The following is a 12,219-nucleotide window of genomic DNA, read 5'->3' as shown; positions in this document are numbered from 1 at the left end:
TCAAGAAGCAAGACTTGCAACCTGCACATTGCAATAGGAAGTAAGAATTGATAGCTTACACACTTCAACAAGAAAGCTATCTTGTATTTGCTTTTGAAATTTTTACTAGCTTGTATGTTACAAAACTTGCTCACTTTTTCAAATACTTTGCTAGCTTGCACTTTGTAAAGGAAGCAAAAATAACACTTCTCAAAAGAGAAGAAAAACTTACTGTCTTGAACATCTTTAATATGCTAGCTAGCATGATGTACAATTTGTTATTTTGAATATTACAAAGAAATACTATCATGCACATTGCAAAGAAAAGCAAAGTGCAATCTTGCACAAGAAGCAAGTGTTGAATTGCCATGATTGAACTTAAGAATCTTGCTATACTTTTGTGCTTATATGTTGTGATGAAAATCTAGCTTTATGTTGCAAAAACATGCATATCTTTTAAAATAGCTAGAGCTACTTCTCCTTTTTGTTGATGACATAGGGGGAGAAGTATATTGATGACTTCATGCATTGAATTAAATATTTTATATATTTGCATGATAGTTTAAATGTTTTTCATAACATGTGATGAATGTTACTTGGATTTGGGATAATCCAAGTGTTTTATCAATGGCATATTGATAGGGGGAGTTTAGTTAAACTCCGGGGAGTTAAGGTTAACTCCTTTAGTCATCAATTAGTTGTCATCATCAAAAAGGGGGAGATTGTTGAATCTCGGATTTTGATGATTAAACTAATTGATTGTGTTTAAATGTTTGACTACATTTTGAGTGATACAGGTCTACTCGATCAGGATTAGACAATTAACGCAGGAGGAATTGACGTTGCGTCGGAGGAGATCACGTCAGGATATTGGATGGCAGAAGGCTTCAGGCGTCGGGCATCGGGCCAAGAGCGGAATTGCGCCAAGGATATCGGCGTTGTGGAGGTCAACCGCCGATTGGGCAACAAGCCGCAAGAGAGGACGATGCGCCGAAGAATCGGACGAAGCGCCAACCAATGACGTGCCGAGCAACAGAATGTCAATTCGCTTTATAATAATTGTCTAGATCGGAGTAGAGTTTTGGTTTGTGTGTGCAGGATTAACTACGATAACGATGAAGACATAAAGCGAAACAAAGTGCTGGAGTCAAGCGCGAAGGATTCGTTGGGAGTTCGAGAGTTCGACGGAAGTCCGAAGGTTCGTCGGGAATGCTGCCGGAACTAGCCGAGAATGAGTAGGGAGCTTGCCGAAGGGTTTTTCGAAAGCTCGCCGGAAGGTTCGCTGGAAGTTCGCGGAGCTCGCCGAGAAAGATCGGAGCTTACCAAAGAAGCTCGTTGGAACTCGCCAAGATCAAATCGTGAAGTCTAGGAGCTTGCCGGGAGTCCGCAGAATGGTTTCCGAGAGTTTATCGGAAGACCGTCGGAAGTTCGCTGGAAGCTCGCCAGAAGAAGTCTTGACTTGCGGACTTTGTAATAGCTTAGAAAATGTCTTTAAATTTATAGTTAGCACGTTAATTAGGGTTAGGATTAGGTGTTAATCCTATAACCCAAGTAGGGGCCAATTGGGCCCAAGTTCGGACTAGTTTGGGGCAAGATTAAAGCCTAACTAGTGGGCTGAAAACACTGTAGGCGGTGGCACCGCCTGGGCTGGGCGGTGGCACCGCCCAGTGCCCGAGAGCTAGGTGGTGACACCTCCTGGCTGGGCGGTGGCACCGCCCAGCCCCCGAGCGCTGGGCGGTGGCACCGCTTGGCTGGGCGGTGGCACCTCCAATAACGGGAACCCAAAGAGAATTCAAATTTTGAAGCCCAAATTTGAATCCTTTTGAGGCCTATAAATACCCCTCAAATCTCAGCTGAGAGAACAACTTTTTGAGCAGCAAGTGTTTGAGAGAAAGGCCTTAGAAAAGTGTTAGCTTGTCTTATTTTCAATTTGCTAGTGTTCACCTCCTTCTTTCTTTCTGAAAATCTGTAAGAGAGTGAACCGCTTGTAAAAGTTGTAAGAGAGGTATTCACCCTTCACTTTCAAGAGATTTGCTAGTGGAAGGTGGGAGCCTCATCGAAGAGGGGCCTCGCCAGTGGATGTAGGTCACTTGACCGAACCACTTTAAAAATGACGTAATCTCTGGTTTGCATTTCTTATTATCATTTACATTACTGCAAACCTTCTTACTTGCTTTGTTTCATCATTATCTTTGCTGCTCAACTTTGCGAATACGCTTTCAAGTTAATCACTTCCGATTCTGATTTTTATCGTACGAAAGATTTGTCGAAATCAACGTTTTAATCCGCTGCACTAATTCACCCCCCCCTCTTAGTGCCGCTCCGATCCTAACATAAGGATCTTTTACTAGTATATGGAGGTAGTAGCCTTAAGGTTGAAGGCTACACAGACTCAAGTTTTCAGTCTGATATCGATGATAGCAAGTCGAATTCGGGGTACGTGTACACCTTGAATGGAGGAGCAGTGTGCTGGAAGAGTTCCAAGCAAGATACTACTACTGACTCGACCATAGAGGTGGAGTACATTGTTGTATCAGATGCAGTAGAGGAGGGAGTCTGGTTGAAGAAGTTCATCACAAATTTGGGAGTCGTGTCAGGTAGCGAGGAGCCGATCTCCTTATATTGCAACAACAATGGGGCGATTGCTTAAGCGAAGGAACCTAGGTCTCATCAGAAATCTAAGCATGTTCTAAGTAGGTTCTACCTTATCAAAGAGATCGTAACCCGAGGAGATGTAGTAGTGGAAAGAGTTCCATCTGAAGATAACATTCCAGATCCACTAACAAAGTCGTTGTCTCAGATTGTCTTCGAGCGTCATAGGGGTCTGATGGGGATCAGACACATAGGTGATTGGCTTTAGGTCAAGTGGGAGATTGCTAGTCATAGGTGCCCAGCAAGCCAATCACGTGAGTGATGGCACATGTGACTTGATACAGAATCTTTTTACTTATTATATTTTGGCATATATCACTTTATAACTATTGCATATATGCATATATATATATTGTGATGTCATTAGATTTGTGCAATGGGAATCGAATCGTGATGAGATCATGAAAATGAGATCGATTCACCTTTAAACACATATCCTAAATAATCCCGATCATAGGTTACTCGAGAGGGACATCGTGATAACCAGATAGACTAGTGTGTTGTATACCCGTCCATATAATGGATGCAGCTGGTCTCATAGCTACTCGTGTAGGGACACTAGGGATACAGTACAGGTGCTCATTGGAGAATGAGTTCATTGATTGATCCGCTTACGGAATGCTGGATGGTTGATGATGCCTTATTGTCAGACAGTGATTCCGTAGTCCTAGTGGTATATCTGGTCCTTAGACTTGAGACACCAAGGATGTCCTGTATGAGTGCTCCACTCTTTAATACCAGACTTATAGGTTTGGTTGTCCCAGATCTAGTACAACTTGTCATTGGGAGTGGTAGTCGACCTTACGAGGGCTATTGAGTGTCAATAGAAGATCATCCACTATCAGCGTCATGAGAGGAATATCCCATGTGTTCTTGCTCAGACAAATCCCTAGCCAGGGTCATTCGGGTTGAGAGAGAAAGAGTTCTCCAGGAGAATCCGATTAGAGCGAGACTCGAGTAGAAACCGTATGGGTCTGACAGCACCATACTCGATATACGATCTTTGGGATATTAGATGGATGAGGAACTATAGGTACACGATAACTGAGGACAGACAGGTCCAATGGATTGGATTCCCCTGTATCATATGGGGACTACGGCGTAATGGCCTAGTGCGTTCGTAGTCGATGAGTCAAGTGAATTATTACAGATATAATAATTGACTGAGTCAGAAGGAGTTCTGATAGGTATGACTCATGGCCAGCTCGATATTGGGCCTAGAGGGTCACACACATATGGTAGGCATTGCGATGAGTAGAGGTTCAGATATGAGATATCCGACAGAGCCCTTGTATTATTGGATATCCAATAAGCCCCTGAATTATTGGATCCCATGGACAAGATCCAATAAGAGCCCATGAGAGATTATTAGATAGAGATCCACTAATCTAAAAGGCTTGGGTTATTGGATGCAGATCCAATACCCACTAGGCGAGGATCTATTAGGGTTTGATAGGGGATCTCTATAAATAGGAGAGATTCAGAACCTTATAGGCTAGAGCCTTTGCTTGCCTCTCCTATTCTCCTTCCCCTCTCCACCTCAAAGCAGGCCTAGAGTTTTGAGGAGCGTCGTCGCAGCCCTGCTGTGTGGATCACCACTAGAGAGGAGGACACTTGATCTCCTTCACCCTCTCCTATGGATCTGTAAGGAAACAGGGATATACGATCTCCCTAGGTAACACAATCTATTCTATACGTAGTTTTTCAGTTTCGCATATTTTGCGCACCAATCTTCGCACGACGACAAACATCTCTTTGGGAATCGGGGATTTTGTTTTCTTGTTCTTCCGTTGCGCATGTGATGTCGCCCCCAAAGATTCGCCCAATAGTACCATCACCTGACACCTAACACTAGGTGGTACTACCACTCAGTCTGGGCGGTACCACCGCCTGACAGGGGTAGTACCACCACTAGTAGCAATAACTGCCGGTGGTACCATTGCCTTGTCTGGGTGGTACCACCACCGAGATTTTCTGGGGCACTGCTTTCCAAACGGTGCCACCGTCGACCAAGAATTCAGGGGCTGAATTGGGTGCTCAATTCGGCCAATTCAGCCTTGTTAAGGGCCCAATTGGCCCCTAATTAAGTTAGTGGGATTACCTCCTAATCCTAACTTAATTTATACTCTAACTATGAAAATTAAGACATGTTTACTGCACTTCTTATTCTAGTGCGTCAATTGCTCTTCCAGCGAGCTTCTGACGTACTTCCGGCGAACATCCGATGAACTCTCGGTAATGCTCCAACGAACTCCCGGCAAGATCCTGGACTTTTCGATGATCTTCTTGGCAAGTTTCGACGAGTTTTTTTGGTAAGCTTATGGACTTCTCGATTGGTTCCGGTAGAACTTTCGACGAACGTCCGGACTTCCGACGAACTCTCGAACTCCCAATGAGATCTTGATCTTGACACTGGCATAACACCTGCTTTATGTCTTATTGCTATCGTAGTTAATCCTGCACACTTTTCTCAACATATAGTTAATCCTCCACCTCTTGAATGGTGGAGGTTTGTCGGATCTTTGCTAGTTGTCCATCAATGTTCTCGTAATCGATTGGTCCAAAGTGGATCAGCAGTCCTTTTTTGAATTGTCGCCATGAAAGGACTCCATGAGTGTGTTCAAACCAGTCAAACCACTATATTGTCACGAACTTAGCTAGTTTTGCCTAAGTCATGCGGCACCCTTACTTATTCATCCACAAAGGTCAGCCTCCTCGAATCCTCCCATGGTCCCTCAGGACCTACAAAAGAGAATACGGGTTAGAGAAAGTACCTCACTCATGATCCATAAGCAAACATTTCAGAAAACACTTTATAGCTAATGCTTATTACAAATGGACTTTACAAGCTTTGAACGGTTGCATAACAAAAGGTCAAAATGGTCCACTACAGATCGAATATCTCTTACAAGTGTCCACATAATATAACCTTTATTTACAAGCCTACAACGACCACCAAACCCAACTAAAATGGGGTTATTAAGCCTTCGACTGTCCCTCTACATGCTGTGTAAAGCATGAACAATCTAAAAAGACACGAATATATATAAGTATTACATCAAACATCCTATTTAGAATTTTGTCCATGACATTCTCCCCCACTTATTCCTTCGACATCCGCATCGAAGCCTTCGCCGACACTACAACTCCTCGCCTTTATTGTGTCTTCAATCTTCTACTCCAGCTATAATGCGCCTCTTGGCTCCTAGCTGCTCTTCGCTGTTGTTGTTGAGTAGTCAAATTTTTTATCTACCATGTTGCTTCTACTCGCCAATAACTCTGACTCTAGTATGGGATTGGCTGAGTTATGCTAATCCCTATTGGTTCCTATGAATCCATCAAATGAAGGAAAAGACCATCCTTCCTATGTGCTAGTCTCTCGAATGCCTTATGCTGCTTGAACTAGGCGGATACTTGTTGAAGCTTTAATGAGCATTGTCTTGCAAACTTCTAAAGTTTTGGATCCTTCCTCCATAAAATTTGCCCATCGACTTCTTTTACTTAGTTGTCACTTCTGCTTTCGATTAGCATTCTATTAGGAAATGAAGCGAATAATCTACTCTCAGTAGCACTGATCACCATTGGTGAGGATTTAACAACTATTGTCTTCCATTATCTTCAAAGCATCTTTGAACTTGTGTAGAGCTCCTCTACTAGATAGATAAGAGAATTGGGGTACTCGGTTTCACCCATTCTCTTAAGAGTTGAGAAGGCAAAGTTTACTTGACTTCGCCCACCTCCTCGAGGGTTGTACTCCATACATCGAGCTGGTTACTATCTTTCGCCTGCTCTTTGCTTACATTTGAGCACTTGAAGTGTTTGTACTCCTTGCATTGAGTTAGCTACTATGATTTACCTTCTCAATGCCATCGAACTTTTGAAATGCAGGAAGTTTTCACCCCACCTTGGAGTAAGTCTCTAATAGTTTTGGTTGCCTCTAGGATTGTACCATCTTCTCCAATAACCTTGCCGCCTACTCCACTAAGTACCAAAGGTACAACATCGCATACTGCCTGCTTTATTCCTTGGTTATGCACTCTTGCACGACCCGAAGTCCTTGACTTTCGGCTATCTTAATGAGAAGCTCGCTGACACCGATCTTACAAAGTTCCTTGGCCTCTGCCCTTCAACCTTATCCTGATACTTGGAGTTTACCTTTGCATGCTGCACCTCCTCAGCCCCTTTCACGACCAAGCGCTCTCCCTCTATAAGAGCAAGGGATCAATGACTTCACGGAAGTCCCGCCTCTATAGTACCATAGTGCTGCCATGCCCATGGCTCTACAATCCGTCACCTCGCATCTATATCCCTTTTCTTCATGATCGGTATATCTGCCTCTGTGACACTCCTTCGAGTCCACCTCGATTCTAACTGATGCTTCGTTTTGGGTAGCTAAGTCCCTCTGGACTTGTCATTACTTTCTCGCCCCTTTCGACTCCTTACTTCAACACCTCTATGTTCTCCAAGCAGTTCCCCTTGGTCGATGGAATGACAAACTTGCAAATCCCATGCATGGCCTCTACCATCATGTTGTAGGGTTTACACCAATTCTATTCTCCTTAGCTTCCTTGGTAGCAACGTTGGCTTACTCGACCTTGTCCTCTGACTTGTTGGGCTCCCTTAAGCGAATATGGGCTCTAGAGCAGTCTAACTCTTTAGTTGCTTTAATCATACCTCTGCATGATCAAGTCCCTCCCATGGGACTCATTGGTACTTGCATTCAAACTTTTCCCTTGGTGGTACACAGCCCCCATATGCTGATAACCAAGGCTTTCCTCCGATGCAAAATTCGATGCATGCACGGAAGACCTGCCTCTACAGTACCATGGCTTTCACTCCTTGAATCCATAGTCCTTTTTGCCATCATATTGTTCACCGAAGTGGAGCTCCCAGTAGCTCCCGATCATACCTTCGTATGATTTAGTCCCTCATGGGACTATATTCGTGTGTATCGCATTGCCATGAACTATTCCACTATGATCCATTGCACCATGTCGCCTCCTAGTGACGTCTCCATTGCATTCTAATCCTTGTGGGATAAACTCGAATTGTGATCCCTCCATGTGTGGCCTTTGCCAACACATCGTAGGGCCTCTTCCACCTTCGATTTTGTTCGCTCCTTTGGCAATCAACCTTCGTCCACCCACTCTCGGGTCTCACTCAGATGAAACACAGCTCTAGGACCATCCGTCGCCTAGTAGTTCCCAAAGTCCACCGACTTTGCTAAAATTAGTGTACCATTGTTTGGATCCTGGGCCTTTGCTCCTACCAGCATAATCTCCGTTGCACACTGCTTCCTTTATGGCAACTTGAATGGCAAAACTGTGGCATATTCTTCAAGAGTACCCGTCTTTGCGTCCTCTTGCCCCATGCCAAGGCCTTTTGAACCCAACTTTGCCTCCGCAAGTGGAGTTGCCTTAGTTCCTCCATCAAATGCTTCTTCAAGATAAGGTGCATGTGCCTAGAAGTCCCTTCATCTTTGGTACTATGCAAGATGAGTCCGCTCCATCAGAATGAAGGACGCATGGAATGACATGATCCCGCTCTTGCCTCTGCAAGAGTTAATGTCCTTGGCTTTTATCCAAGGAAAGCTTTGTGCCTCTACTCCATGTTCCATCTTCTATGCTGGCTCCCTTCATGCGACTTAGGTACTTCACCAAGTTACACCCATGTTGCTCCGTTCCTCATTTTGCATTGAGTTGATGGTGGTCCTCACGCCCACCATTCCACTGGTCAGCCCTCCATTGAGTCCGATCTCCATATCGACTCCAAGTGTGCCTTCATTTATATTGCCTTAGGTCGCTCTCCCACTTGATCTCATAATGCATCTACCAATGCATTCTCTCAAGCAAGATCATGTGATGACTCCTTACCGTTCGCTCGATCCGTTGAGCATCATAGAGTTATTATTTTTGAGGTACTCCTCAACATGTGTGGTCTATTGCACATTTTTCTCCCTTTGGAGAACTAGGACCTATCACTCCTAGATATCTATCCCATTGGAGCAACATCTCTCTTTGCCTCCTTCTCTTTGAAAGTTTCAGAGACCACCATCCCCTTGGACTACACCAACTTGCTATACAAACTATGCATTGTTCTGCCTCCTACAAACGCACTTGCTAGATTGCGACTCATGTCAATAAAGCCCCCCCTACACCACTCAAGGCCTAGCAATATGCTGAACTCACTGCACACTTTAGCCTCTTATGAACATATCCTTCCCATGCCGAAGAGAATGTTTTAATGCTCAATGGTGCCGAGTTTCGATCGCCTTGGGATAGCCACGAACATTCTATCATCCGTATACAAGCCTTAGCATAAGTACCAAATTCTTCGAGTTAGCAATTCCCCTCACCTCTATGAGCTTGGCACAACACTTTCGGTCGCTGAGTAACCTATTCCATCTTGCATGGTCTTATCTTTTTCCAAGCACCTTGCTTGCCTTGAGCACCATCAAGTATTGTTGTCTACGTCGAGTCGTAGCTCAAACTCAGTCATCCCAACCTTTGTGCGCTATACATTCTTCCCAGCTTGCTTGTCCATGTGGTTCCTCTTGTGCGAAGGGTTGGCCATTCCTCTTATTGTCAATCTCATATGCCCGCTCCTTTGAGCGACTCCTTTTCCCTACATCCCCATGCCCATTTTTCCCAAAACGATCACGCGTGCTGGTTATCCTCAATGCAACCCTGCTAGGTCCCCCACATTTGCATGCCTAGTGTTTCTACGAGTGCTTGTCCTGCTCTAATACCATCTGTCACAGACTTAGTTGGTTTTCCTAAGTTGTGCGGCACTCTTGCTTGTCCGTCCACAAAGGTTAGCCTCCCCGAAACCTCTCATAGTCCCTTAGGACCTATAAAAGAGAAAATGGGTTAGAGAAAGTGCCTCACTCAGGATCCACAAGCAAACATTTTAGAAAACACTTTATAGCTAATGTATATTACAAACGGACTTTACAAGCACTGAACGGTTGCACAACAAAGAGTCAAAATGGTCCACTACAGACCGAGTATCTCTTACAATTATCCACATGAGATAACCTTTATATACAAACCTACAACCGCCACCAAACCCAATTAAAATGGGGTTATTAAGCCTTCGACTATCCCTCTACATGTTGTACAAAGCATGAACAAACCAAAAAAACACGGACATGCATAAGTATTACATCAAACTGTTGAATCTCGGATTTTGATGATGAAACTAATTGATTGAGTTTAAATGTTTGACTACATTTTGAGTGATACAGGTCTACTCGATCAGGATTAGACAATTAACGCAGGAGGAATTGACGTTGCGTCGGAGGAGATCACGTCAGGATATTGGATGGCAGAAGGCTTCGGGCGTCGGGCATCGGGCCAAGAGCGGAATTGCGCCAAGGATATCGGCGTTGTGGAGGTCAACCGCCGATTGGGCAACAAGCCGCAAGAGAGGACGATGCGCCGAAGAATCGGACGAAGCGCCAACCAATGACGTGCCGAGCAACAGAATGTCAATTCGCTTTATAATAATTGTCTAGATCGGAGTAGAGTTTTGGTTTGTGTGTGCAGGATTAACTACGATAACGATGAAGACATAAAGCGAAACAAAGTGCTGGAGTCAAGCGCAAAGGATTCGTTGGGAGTTCGAGAGTTCGACAGAAGTCCGAAGGTTCGTTGGGAATGCTGCCGGAACTAGCCGAGAATGAGTAGGGAGCTTGCCGAAGGGTTTTTCGGAAGCTCGCCGGAAGGTTCGTTGGAAGTTTGCGGAGCTCACCGAGAAAGATCGGAGCTTACCAAAGAAGCTCGTTGGAACTCGCCAAGATCAAATCGTGAAGTCTAGGAGCTTGCCGGGAGTCCGTAGAATGGTTTTCGAGAGTTTATCGGAAGACCGTCGGAAGTTCGCTGGAAGCTCGCCGGAAGAAGTCTTGACTTGCGGACTTTGTAATAGCTTAGAAAATGTCTTTAAATTCATAGTTAGCACATTAATTAGGGTTAGGATTAGGTGTTAATCCTATAACCCAAGTAGGGGCCAATTGGGCCCAAGTTCGGACTAGTTTGGGGCAAGATTGAAGCCTAACTAGTGGGCTGAAAACACTGTAGGCGGTGGCACCGCCCAGTGCCCGAGAGCTAGGCGGTGACACCTCCTGGCTGGGCGGTGGCACCGCCCAGCACCCGAGCGCTGGGCGGTGGCACCGCTTGGCTGGGCGGTGGCACCGCTTGGCTGGGCGGTGGCACCTCCAACAGCGGGAACCCAAAGAGAATTCAAATTTTGAAGCCCAAATTTGAATCCTCTTGAGGCCTATAAATACCCCTCAAATCTCAGCTGAGAGAACAACTTTTGTGCAGCAAGTGATTGAGAGAAAAGTCTTAGAAGAGTCTTTGCCTTTCTTGTTTTCAATTTGCTAGAGTTCTCCTCATTCTTTCTTGCTGAAAATTTGTAAGAGGTTGAACTGCTTGTAAAAGGTTGTAAGAGGGGTATTTGCCCTTCCATTTCAAGAGATTTGCTAGTGGAAGGTGGGAGCCTCATCGAAGAGGGGCCTCGCAAGTGGATGTAGGTCATTTGACCGAACCATTATAAAATCGGCGTAATCTCTGGTTTGCATTTACTTATTGTCATTTATATTACTGTAAACCATTTGCACTTTAATGCTATACTGCTTTATCTCTGTCTTACTTATCTCTTCAAGTTAAAACACAATCGAAACGGTTTTAAACGAAAACGTTGCTTTTATCGTACGAAGTTTACGAAAAGTGTTTAAATCGTGAAAAGTTTATCGCACTTCACTGCTGCACTAATTCACCCCCCCCTCTTAGTGCCGCTCCGATCCTAACAATTGGTATCAGAGCCACGTTTTTCTACCTTGGTTTAACACCCAAATAGAAATGGCTCTTTACGGCTTTCAAGAGGGTCACTCTCTCATTTGTCCTCCCTTTTTCAATGGGACAGACTACACTTATTGGAAAGCTCGAATGAGAGTTTTCTTACTTTCTTTGGATTTGAATTTATGGCATATAGTCGAAAATGGATTTGAAATGTCTTCTCTCCCAATGAATCATTGGAATGATTTGGAGAAGAAGATGTTTTCTCTAAATGCAAAGGCTATGAATGCCTTATATTGTGCACTTGACAAAAATGAATTTAATCGTGTTTCGATGTGTGACTCGGCTTTTGATATTTGGAGAACTCTAGAGGTCACTCATGAAGGCACTAGCCGAGTGAAAGAGTCCAAAATCAATATTCTTGTGCATTCTTACGAACTTTTTCGGATGAAACCAAGTGAGTCCATCGGAGATATGTACACCCGGTTCACGGATGTCATCAATGGACTCAAAGCTCTTGGTAAAAGTTTTTCTAATTTTGAACTAGCTCAAGTGATGGTGAACTTAAACTACAAATGAAACAAAAATTAAAAAGCAAAAAGATTGGAACTACTTGCTTTGAACGCAAGAAGAACAAAAGTTGGGATGAATTGAGGTCTTCCGAAGACGAGGAGAAAATCAAGAAAGGCGAGGTGGCAAACTATGCCTCACCCTCTTACAACAATGAGGTAATCAAAATCCCACTAATTTATTTCGATATTGCATAATACTCTCTTGAGTTATTTTTAAT

Source organism: Musa acuminata, chromosome BXJ1-1 (assembly GCF_036884655.1).
Source record: "Musa acuminata AAA Group cultivar baxijiao chromosome BXJ1-1, Cavendish_Baxijiao_AAA, whole genome shotgun sequence".
Taxonomy (NCBI): Eukaryota; Viridiplantae; Streptophyta; class Magnoliopsida; order Zingiberales; family Musaceae; genus Musa; species Musa acuminata.
Note: the sequence above shows the minus strand (reverse complement) of the source record.